The sequence below is a fragment of the Gallus gallus genome, chromosome 8 (assembly GCF_016699485.2).
Source record: "Gallus gallus isolate bGalGal1 chromosome 8, bGalGal1.mat.broiler.GRCg7b, whole genome shotgun sequence".
Lineage (NCBI taxonomy): Eukaryota > Metazoa > Chordata > Aves > Galliformes > Phasianidae > Gallus > Gallus gallus.
In genome coordinates this window covers 27,774,531-27,786,717 of record NC_052539.1, presented here as the reverse complement: position 1 = coordinate 27,786,717, position 12,187 = coordinate 27,774,531, and the positions used below count along the sequence as shown (strand labels likewise).

Genomic DNA, 12,187 nt, shown 5'->3' with positions numbered 1-12,187 from the left:
GGGGTGTTTGAAACCTTACACCACTGCCTGGTGGCCGCCAGCTTTCTCACTTTGAGGAAACCGATGGCAAAGGAGTGGAATGCAATCGTACAATGCTGACATAAGAAACCTTCACAGCACTGCTCAGGACAAGTAACCACCTTGGAAGCTGCATTTTGATTCATCACCCAGCATACAGCTGGAAAGTAAGCAGAGCATCTGGCTTTGACCTCAGAGGTCAGAACGCTCATCTTCCTTCAGTCTGACAAAGGCCATCACCTGTTAACCATCCTGCAAAAACGGCTCTGTGCAAGTGAAAAACTCGAGGTAATCTCTCCCAGAGCAGATGTAGCTGAGCCCTGTGTACAGCCAGTGCCAAAGTGCTCTGCTCCAGCCCTGCCATGCAGCAGGCACTCCAGGCACAGCTAGATGCTAAGACCTTAGGGTCCCTCTCATCTTCCAGATACCTGCAACCTCTGCTTGCTCTCCCAAACATCCACATTAGGTTTCAGACAAAACTGTGGACAATCGATATGGTAAACGATTGCAAACTTGTGACAAGGTACACCAAGCAGATATCCACGGGTCCCTATCTAACAATGGCATTTGGACACCATATGGAAACCCACTCCTGTTCACATCACACTTGCTCAGCGCACGAACAGTATTTGCTCCTGCGCCATCATCTGCAGTTTGCTCAGGGAAACTCTGCATGTTGTCTGTAGGCAAATCATTCTACACTTGCTGGTCCTCCTTGCTGGAACATTGTTAATACACATCACCATCCTTTGGCAGCTTCATTTAAATTATTTTGCATATTTTACGTGTCGGTTTTAAAGAAGACTACTTGGAACGGACAGGAATATGTGGAGGAAATTCACTTGTGAGAAAAAGCTCAGATGATCAAACACAGCCTTTCCATAGGCAAACTGAGCACAGAACCTCCTGGCATTCACGACACAAGCCTGCACACATTTGCAGATGCATCACCTTCCCTATTTTCTTACCTTAATGAAACACACTTTCACCACCTCCCTATTTACAAACGAGGCTCCCACCACCTTCCACCAAGGCTGCCAGCCCACTGCACCTCCTTGCCCCACGACCAGCACTGGAGCAAAACTCACATGTGAATCGTGCATCAGTCAACAGCTTTGATCACGATTCTCAGGATAGAAAGCATCACAGACAGCATGTATAATTTATAATTTATCTACTGCCTATAGCCTGTGGGAGGTAACAGCGTTTTGGGTAGTTTGAAGAGTTGCATTCAGAACTGGAGGTGGTGAGTACGTATGACATTGCTTGGAAACAGTCAAACTGAGCACAGTTCTTGGAAACACGTTTCCTTGGAAAACTCCAGGCGTTTACAATGAGAGAAAACTATGGAAAACTGAGTAACTGCCAAAAATGCAATCAAGCACCAGCAAATTTTTTCCCTCTTCTTTTTCAAGGGAGCAGAGAAGAGAGAGGAAAAGAGTGAGAGGGGAAAAGACCCCAGGAAAATCAGTTCCACATGTTAAAAAGATTTTACATTTAGCCAGTGTAACTTGACTAAAGTTATACTCGTGGCAATGTCTATCACAGTATTTCAGAAAAAGGAAAGTTATGCTACTCAACCTGAAAATACAAAGCAGATGCTCTTCTCAACAGGATGGGTTCTTTTTCTCCCTACACTTATCCCTCATTCTAGCTTTTAGGATGTGTAATTTAAAATATCAATATGGACTTCTTCATATTTCCAGTATATTTAGAACAGGTTAAGTGTCCATAATCAAATGCAGTTGAAATTATCAGAGCAACTCGTAGCAAAACAGAGAAATGCTGAATCTGAGTTTTCAGTTCTGCTGCCCGAGTGCTTAAGAAGACCTACAGCAATCACATCTCTGTCATCACTCTGTTGCTGAATGGCAATGTGCCTCGCAGCCACCTCAAGGAAATACAACAACTGCGAAGGACAAGGACTGCTCTGTTGGCCGGTATCAGTGGCCAGAAGAAACGTGAATGATCCCCAGGATAAGGTCTGCAGAGGGCCGAATGCTCAGGCAGCACTATCTGCTCCTGCCCAGGTGCCATCCATCCCATGCAGGCTGAGATGGGCCAACACCAACACAGGCGAGCAGGTCGCCATCCCACCTGCCTGCGCTACACATGCAGAGCATCGAAGTGCAGCGCTGTCACACAGTTCTAAGAATCACTCTGCAGGTAAAAATTACAAACAATGGCACTCAGCAGCACTTAGTTTGAGACCTTTCTGACTAATGTGCATTTTCCGATTCACTGCATTTTGTCAGCACTCCTGAAATATCCCCTTGGCGTCTCTTACTCGTCTTTGAAAAGATCTGTTCCTTCTTAGGCAGCGTTTGGAATTTGGCTCGGTGTTGTGCCCATCACTCAAATAACAGCACTGAATTACCTCTAGGCCACCACATCAGGATTATAAAACACAGTTGCAGTTTGTCATCCTCCCTCCCAGAGCCGGTCCCGCTCACCCAGAACCACCTTCCTCCCAGGGGAACAAACTCCAGCATTTGCCAGGAACAAAATTAAAATGAAACCTCTCCCAGTGGGAAGAATTCTGGGTTTCATTTTCTGGGTTGTGTTTAAGCTCATGTGCAAACGACTAACTGAAAATAGCACAACATTTAAGCAGCGGACTGACAGATGTAAACATGTAATCCTATAGCCAAAAGAGTTGAATATCATTTCAGTACAATTATCGTGCTTGTCCAATTCGGTCATGAATTCAGCATACAGAACACGTATCCGTTTATGTAACATTCCAGCCAGGATTGGGTAATTGTACAGTGAAGTCAAAAGGAAAAAAAATAAGGGAGGGAGGAAGGAAAGGGGAACCCTGAGAGCACACTGATTTTTTACTGATCCATTTAACACAATCAAGGCAGAAGCTGTTCGGTTTTCTTTAGACAGTACAGAAACATTAAGGCTAGAGAAACATACTAAAAAGATCTATTTGAATCAGGAAAAAAAATCCCAAACCGACAAGCTTAAACATAGGAACTTATAGATCATAAATCTCCACACTGAACTTCTGTGCATAAAATGAATGGGCTGATGCTAACGTAATTACAGAACTGTTTGCTTTATATGTCCAAGAGCATCATTTTTCAGGATCTCTCGGCAAGAACCATCAGCATGCAGAGGCAGCACCCTGATAACAGCCTGCCCTTGCGACCACCGCTGTGCTGCCGATCAGAACCTCCATATTGCCTGTGTTCTGAAAGAGATGAGCTTCATAACTTTCAAATGCATTCTGTAGTCAGTTCTCAGCTGTTCCCAAGCAAGGCACCCACACCTTTGCCAAGAGAAAAGTAATTTATTGGTAGCAACCTGAAACTGACTGTCTGTATGTAAGTCATCGGCTGTCTGAGTCAGCAGCCATAACAGTAAAATGTTAATTAATAAGCAGAAGTTTTAAGCTTATCTATTTCTACATCTCTTCTGTGTTGTTTCTCTTTGATGTAATGCATACATTTCCTTGTTTTGAGAAGAAGGGCACAGGAGGAATTCTTTGTCCCAAGAATTTCTCAACTCAGTTTTAAAAGGAGTTAAAAAATTAACTCAAGGAGATAAACACTTTGCAATACTTTTGTTATCTCAACCACTGTCTCTAACCTGGGCACAAAGCTGTTCTCACATGGCTGTTATACTCCTCACTCAGAGGACAGCCCCATCTGTGTGAGTGGGTGTGCACAGCTCAGGCACATTGGCTCTCGGTGGTACGAGCTGACCTGGACACGCTTTAGGAAGTTTGTCCTAAACAAACTCCAGCTGCTCTCACATGGATGGATCTGGCAAGGCTGCTCTCCTAGGCGCTGCAGCTGGAAAATGGTGTTCCTGGCAGAGATGTGCAAGACAGCAAACATTTAAAAAATAACAAAAAAATCTTCCAGCTTCACGTTAACAGATTTCACAGGTTAGAAAGAAAGAATTACTGCACAAGCTAGGCTTGATATCCCACTTATAAATAAATGGAGCCTTTGGATACTTCTCAATCCAATATTACCCAGTTTACATCACGGCCAGGAGAGCAGAATGGATGCAGAAATATAGGCATTTGCCTAAAAATGGACAGTGGAAATAGCATTTGGGGCAGAGGCAACCAGGCCTGCATGCAGGAAGAGGCAGCACTCGTTATGCTTGGTCTAGCTGGAGAATGCTGCGTTGGTACCTCCGGCCACGCAGACCTCAACGTCCCAACCAGCCACGTCCCAGGCAGCTGCAGCCATGCTGCACACCATGCCCCAGCCCAGCTGAGCCACACATGGTGCCAGTCCTACAGCTGGGACCACCATGAAAATAAACAAAAGTGGATAAATCACCAGACTTTTTACAAAAGCAAAAAAAAGCTTGGTTTAGTTTTCGCTCTCTGACCTTGGCATTTGAACTCCCTCCACCCTCTCCGCCACCTTCAGGAAATGATTTTCAGTTTTCTTAAGTGCTCACGTAAACAGAACTGCCCATCAGGTAGCACTGGAAACATTCTACTTCTTCTCTTGTTTCCAAAACAAGGATGGAACGAGCTCAGGGAGTAAGGTCTTTAACAGACCCTTCATCTGACAATTTCTCTCCACGCATTTCATGAACCAGAAGACCATCAGACATTATCAACAAGACAGAACAGACCTATAACAGAAGCAAACACTGTACTGGAGCCTCACAAACAACGTACAGATGCAAAGGAGGATGGCTGAACTGAGGATTTCCCAGGGAATCCCAGCAATCCAGGACCACTCCTCTCTCCTTTCAGAGCTGCAGTCAAGCATGAGTCACTGCTGCATGGAACAAAACCTTGCAGGAGTGCTCAGGGTTCACCATTCTTCCTTGTGTTTAACTTATCTCAGAGCACAGGAGGAGGTCGAGCAACTTGCAGAAAACAAATACAATCTTTGGGAAAGAGCAGAGCCGTTAGATGTTATCTGCTCACAGAAAAATTAAAAATTGAGACCAAGGAGAGGCTCATGAATTGAATTCCTGCAGCACTTCAAAGCAATATGTGCATGAATGCAAGCATTTATTCTTCTAATTAAAAAAGAAAAAAAAGCAAGTAAAAAAGCAAGGCATCGTTTACATGAAAGGGGGGGGGGAGAAGAAAAAAGAACAACAAACAAAAACTCCAGTGTTAATCAAGAGCAGGGCAGATTCCAACCCAGAAATGGGAGAGAAAGCTCAATATTTAATGAGGGAAAGTGCTGAAGAAGAGGACTTGCCTCAGTCTTTTGTGGCACAATCTCACTGGAGCCAAGTCTCATGCCAAGCCATACCATGAGAATTTCTACACCCAGCCCTTGGGAGCACAAAGTACCAGATGGTTTGCAAAGCGCAGTCCTTTATCTTATATCCTCGTTGTTTCAGATGCTGAGCAGGCTGCAGGCAGGACACCAGGGCTGGGGCCACAGACATGCAGAAAATGGAACAGAACAATGCCACCAACAGAACCACAGGGAAGTGGGATGGTGTGGAGCTGAGGATCTGCTCCCTGGCCCAGGCTTGCTGGGCACCAGCAGGAGCTCACTCATATTCTACCTTTTAGTGGCCTCATTTTGTTTTCACTATAAAGTCTGCCTAATAAAAGAGGAGAGGGATGGCTCTCTGGCACCTCTCTCTTTTCCACTTCTGTGCTGGGTCTCCCCAAAGCAGACATACAACATCTTGTCCATTTGTCCATTTCTGCCTTAAAAAGAGCATTAGGAAGTCCAAGTTTGTCGAACAGCATTCAGGTCCATGCTATCGATGGAGGGGCAATTATTTCAGTTGAACAGATTCCATGATTCAACATTTCACGATGAGTTTTTGCAGCTATTACATTGGTTTCTACAGCTCCCTGACATTTTTGTTAGGGCTTAAGCAGGGCTTCAAAACATAAAAACGAGTTAATTTGCTTTTCTTGTCAAAACAGCCACTAACATCAATCGTATTCCAAGGGAAGAAGACTACACAGCATAAAAGGCTTATGGAAAATAACTTAGAAAACAAAAGCAGCAGATTAGAGTTCCCAGTAATTGTGTGAATATCTGCAAACCAGCATTAACATCTTAAGCAAAGAGAATAAATGCACACCATGAAATCAACTTTGTCACTCCAAGGGGAATAGTCCACTGTACTTAATAACTGACAATAAACATTCTGGCCTTCTAAAAAGGATATTTTTGCTGAAATTATTACAAAAGCACTTATCTTTCAAACACTTTGTAGCAAGAAATGACGATGAAAAGAAATCAGAGTATACACTCCTCTGATGTACTGATGAGCAGCGCTGAGATGAAAAGTACCTGCATTGCTTCCATATTTGAAAACAAATGCTATAAATTAGCTAGCATTTTGTAAACGTTGCTCCTGGAGATGCAGGAAGACACACATCCCACCAATCACTCAATTTCCTGCTGCAGTGTTTTGCCATCACTCCGCACCCACTGTGGCAGAGGTTTCCACCCACGCGGTTAGCATAAGTTCAGGTTTGTAAGGGACTGTATCAATACCCAACCTGGTCGTGCATTTATCACCCACACCTCCTGCGATATAGGTGTCAGGGTTAGAACTACGAGTTCCGAAGAATAAGTCATCTAATACTGATCTTCTTGGGGGAAAAAAAAAACAAAAAACAAAAAACAGTTGCTTATGTTAATTCAGTATTTTTTCATTTATTTGCATCCAATTTCCACCTATTCACAACCACAAGCTATCATTCATATGAAAGCCACCTGAAAAGCTGATGTCTTGCTGCAAGCTGCTCCTCTATTCAGCTACCACAGTGAGGACACTCAGGTGTTGTTCAAAGCATGATAGCAGGAGCACCAGAGCAAAACCTCTACAATCAAAGTCTACAACACATTTGCATGACAAAATACAACAATTACAAGGATTTTTTTTTTTCCTTAATTAGATCAGCAATAGGGAGAATGAAGAAAGGAGTAATTTCCAGACAGTGCCCTTGTATTATTGCTTTATTTTATTACTGTCTCTGCAGCACTTAGGAAGGCTTGCTGGCCTGATCCTCAACTACTACCAGTTCTAAGGCCCTTTTGTGCAAACCCAAAGTAACCGTGTGCTTTCTCCCTGCCCTTCCCAACTCTTTGCCACGCAGCACTCCAGGATCCTCCTTGCTCAGTCCCCCAGATGTTATCAGAGTTCCTTCTGGTTTAGCTCTGCTGGTGCAAAATGCAGCCTACAGCAAAGCAATGATAAAGCGACTGTGACATGAAAGATCCATTATAACTTTGCTTATTATTTGCAGGGAAAAGTGGTCATTGTTAATCTAATTGCATTAAGAGGTAAATTCAGATGTAAGCCATACCCCCTACTCCAGGCTGTGATTTTATAAGGGAAGTTTCAGTATTAGTCTCACTTAAACACAACAGAGATTCATATGAAAAAACCATCAAATCCACAGAAGAAACTCAGGGCAGGAAGGTGCCTGAATTAGTTTTTTCCAAGTGTTTCTTGTTCCGAACACCTGAAGGATGTAAAATGAGCCATCTCTGTAGCATGTGCCACTGAGTTCTCAACTACCAAAGCCAGCATTACTTCAGGGGTTTGGCCAGTCTGGTCCAGGCACCAAAGCAGAACAGGAAAGTGTACAGTGGGGAACAACACTCAAAGCAACAACAAAACCCAACCCTGTAAGATCCAGCAGCCAAGGAGGTCTCTGAGGCTCTGCTAACATCACACGTCCCCTTGTGAGCACAGGACAGGACTATGCCAAGCATCCGCCAAAGGCAAACTGAGCATGGAAAGCAACAGATAGCACAAAAGCCTTTACAGTCTGGGGAATGATGCATAAACAAAACATAGTACTTTCTCATTAGGAAGAGCTCTGTATGCCCCCTGTGCGAAGTAGGGCAACCTACTCGGTTCGGGAGTATCCCTGTTCGGGATACACAGATGCTGTTCAGTGCTGAAGGTGTTTTCCACCCTTTGTATTATGACAAATCCACCGGCAGCCTGGCTAACACCAAACTGCTGCTATCAGCCTTACGGGTCCCTGCACATCTCTCTGGATATTAAACACTAATAGGCAAACCCTCCAATTTCTGCTGCATGAATGCAAACTGCTGAACAACAGCTCTCCATCCAGTTTGTTGCTGTATGTATGTAACTCTCATGTGCCCAGGTCTGCTCAGTGCTCACCCCTGAGGTTCAACTCCAACAGCCGAACCAGGGCAAGCAGGCACTGCCTCTCTATGTACCTCTCATACCAAAGCAAATGAGAAAAAGCCTCCAAAGAGTGAATTCTTTGAGATGGAATACAATACTCACCAGCCTTTACACCTGGAAGTTTTACAGACAATTATTCGGGACCTCCAAGGATGCAGTTCCATGCAGACAGACACGAGCAAACCACACCAGCCCTGTGCTTCTGCAGGGCACCGTCACCCTCAGCAATCCCCAAATTACCCTCCTGCATGCTGCAAGCAGGACAAGTGCTGGAAACAGTCGTCAGCGTGCGGAAGCGGCAGACAGATGCAACACAAAGCCAGCCGGGCACTTTTAGAGTCTGATGCTCATTTACTTGTTGCTCTGCACTTTGCTGGAAGCATACAAGATACTTGAAATGGAAATACATCCCATTTGCAAGCCTCTAGAGGCACTTGCACCACTGTGTAAAGCAGTACTAGTGAAAAGCAGACCTGGGCTCCTGTTTTTTTTTAAACCTTTCCTGTAGCCAAAATGTTTGCTGCCTATTCCCTCATCTGCTTTACAGTCTCCTGAGCAGATCCTCAGACAGGCAGGTCCAAAAACAGTTCTTGTTCTGCCTGTCCCAAAGAGGAACGTTTGAAAGAGGTGCAGAAAGATCCCTTCTTTCCTGCCTGCTAACTCCTTCCCAGGACAGTACACATGAGAATAAATGCATTTTAACAGGGCTCCAGCAACAGCATCTGTTTGAAGTACCTGTTTTTCTTACCATCGAGTTTCAAGATGATAATAAAACTGCCACTTCTAGGATACATCACTAACACTCTTTGCTTTCAGGCTGGTTTCGTTTGCTCTCAAGTGAAACAGCTTTGTTGCAGTAAAGGGGCAGGGAGAGAGGGTGATCTCAGGGGGGAGGAACCACGGGACGGTCACAGCACAACTGCAGATGGACTGCATTTTATTCCAGCCTCTCACAGTGCACATGTAATGGAATGACACAGGCAGAGATCGGATTTGACAGTTTCTAAGTGCACCAAAACTTCTGCTGCAAGCACTGTAACTGGGAAACGACACTCTCAGCACTGCAGGAGCAGAACCATGCTCCGCGCTGTGCTCATAAACAAACACCTTCCAGTTTCAAGCTCAGGCACAAGTGTGCATTTCTCAAAATTCTCACCAAGTACTGCCCACAAATCTGACACACAACACAACCCTGACAGCTCTGTCAGCGGAGGGAGCTGCTGAAAGCCCCCCAGGCCCATTGCAGCGATTAGCTCGCTCCAGCCCACCTGCACTCCCGCCGTGTCGGATCGCAGCGCGCTCCTCCTGTATTAATTTTACATTCTCCTCTCTCGCAGACAGGCAGGCAGCTAACGAGCAGTCCCAGAGGCTCTGTCTGAAGAGAAAAACTGGCATACACTCAGGCAGCAGAACCACAGCTGTTGCCTAATAAAATCTTCATAGGAGAAGGCAGAGGAGCTGCCCAGTGCTAGCAGACAAGCTGGTTTTGGGAGGCCTGCATTTATATTAAACCAGCAGTTTCAGACAGCAATCCTCACCAGTTCAGATGTTATGAAAGCACGACACAGAAGCAAAAGGCCCTACTTCAACCAGAGCTGTGCCAAGTTCCCCCAGACCCACCTCCTGCCCCAGCTAGCCATGTGCAGCAGATTGTTAGGCTCACAAACTCTTCAAGGCTTTGTGAAAGAGCAGCAACTGGTTGGATGAGATAGCTTTCATTGCTGAGATCCTAATCTCCTGCATTCAAATAAGGCTCACTTTGATACACATGAGATAAAAACAGACTATTTCCCTTAGTTTGAAGTATGTCAACCTAGATGGAGCATTCTGCATAAAAATATGTCAGAAGGACAAAACAATGCATGGAAATAGCTGCAAACATTTACAGGACCAGCAAGGGCCAAGACACAGGTCCTCAAAACACTCCTACAACAATTTTACCTTCCAGGTATTCAAAACTTCATGGGAAAATAAGGGTAACCCACGCAGAGAAGCAAGAAATGGATTAGATAAGGCAATTGGCTTCTCCATACGGACAGCAAAACACCTCCTGAAGAAGAAAGCCATGAAAAGCACTCATGAAAGCCCAGGCTAATCTGGAGTTAAGGGATTAAAACCTCATCTCTCACTTTGTTATCTGGATAGGGCAATTTCACAGAGTTTACAAAACAAAATGCCTACAATGCCTACTATTGAAGGGAGAGAAAACATCATACATAGAGGTGCTCTGGCAGAAGCAGAAGCTGCTTTGCTCAGAAGCTGCATTCTGCTCACTCACACCTTGCTTTTGTATGCTGCTTATGAGGATTCCTTCCGCCTCCTCCCTCGAGTCAAGAATAGATGCTGGGCACCAATTAGTAACAGGAAGGTTACTGTCCATGCTGGGATGACATCTGTTAGTGCTCTGATCAGGATCCCTGCCATCACCATAACATTTCAATCCACGTTCTGAGAAGATCCACGCCTACGTGTGGTTCCCTGTGACATGTTTAATGTGCAGCAGACGAGGAGAAGCGAAATCTACGGCTGCATTGCAGTGAGAGCAGGACACAGCCAGGCACACAGCTTCACAGGTAGGAGTGTTCCCAGCAAAGGGAAGAGGGGAAAACAGAGCACACCAGCATTCCCTTGGAATTTGCTTCAACAGAAAACAAAATAGAGCCCTACAGCACATTTTGCAAGAAGCAAGAGACTCTGATTGTCACTTCACAAATCCATCACCTAGCAGCACCACTGGTTCAGGTTAATCCCAAAGAAGTGTTCTCCTCCTCCCCAGAGAAAAGTCACATTTATGCTTTCAATATTTTTTTAGCTTTTCTTTTGCTACAGCACTATTATATATTTCCTTGTCCTTGCAGAGATCTATCTGGGATCGTCTATCTGTACTGAAACACAGCTGTTCCACTTCTTTTCTGCTTTATTTTTTTCCCCACATAAAGAACCTGCCTCTATCAGCCTCCCAATTAGCTGCTCACTATCAAAAGGCTGCCTTGGCCTTTCATCTTCTTGAAAACTGGATTCAAGTGACAGGGAGTCATGGAAACTGTGTCTGGGGTCATTTCCTGTTTCAGTATTTAGTCACCAAAAATAAAATAACAATAATAGTTGGCTTTTTCTCATGCAAAATACTGAACATTTGTTATCCCATTCTGCAAAGCATGCGGTAGCTACAAAAATATATATTCTTTGTGAGAAATGGTCACCCGACAAACCAGGAACCTGATTTTCAGTTCAGTGTTCAGCCAACTATCCCTTAAAGAAACTGAAGTAAATGAAAACCAAAGCCTTCACTTAAAGTCCTCCCTGCTTTCCACTGTGCTCAATATGCAAAGAAATTAATGAAAAATTAAAAGAAAAGCTTCAGAACCTGTGTGCTTATTATTTTTCACAGTACAACCTCAGCAAACAGTGGGACTCCTCCACTAAGCAAGGACAGGAGTGTGTTAGATAATTGCATGGAGGCTTGCTATCCAACCCCCTAAGTTCTGTAAATCACAGCATGGCCTGGGTTGAAAAGGACCACAGTGCTCATCAGTTCCAACCCCCTGCTATGTGCAGGGTCGCCAACCACCAACCCAGGCTGCCCAGAGCCACATCCAGCCTGGAACGAGATAAGCACTGCGGTCCTTTTCAATCCAGGCCATTCTGTGATTCAGTGCTGCAGAGCTCAGCTTATCCTGAGAGATGCCCTTTGATGTTACCCAGGAACATGGAGAGAGCCCAGTCTACTGCTCCTGCACCTCTGGATTTACACTCCGTTTGGTATGTATGCCTCTCCTGCAACGTGTTCTGGTTTAATGCCTTCAAGCTTCCTTGCACTACCTCAGAGCATCTCAGATTTCTCCCAGCCATGTCACAACCGCTCTGTGCTTTGCAACAACTGCAGACCTTTGACTCAAGGCAGACACTGACCTAATTCTGCTCTTTCTTGACAATTCTTTGGGATTCCTCAGAATCTGAAGCAATACCCAGAGTCCCCCCACTGTGAGCTCACATGGAAAACATGGACAACAACTCATTAAGACATCATGGC

At 44.8% G+C, this 12,187-nt stretch overlaps 1 protein-coding gene across 6 annotated transcripts in view; it reads right to left on the bottom strand.

Annotated features, from left to right (window-relative positions):
- Positions 1–12,187, bottom strand: part of CACHD1 (cache domain containing 1) — a 130,495-nt gene that overhangs the window by 59,168 nt on the left and 59,140 nt on the right. The gene's annotated exons all lie outside the window — the stretch shown is intronic.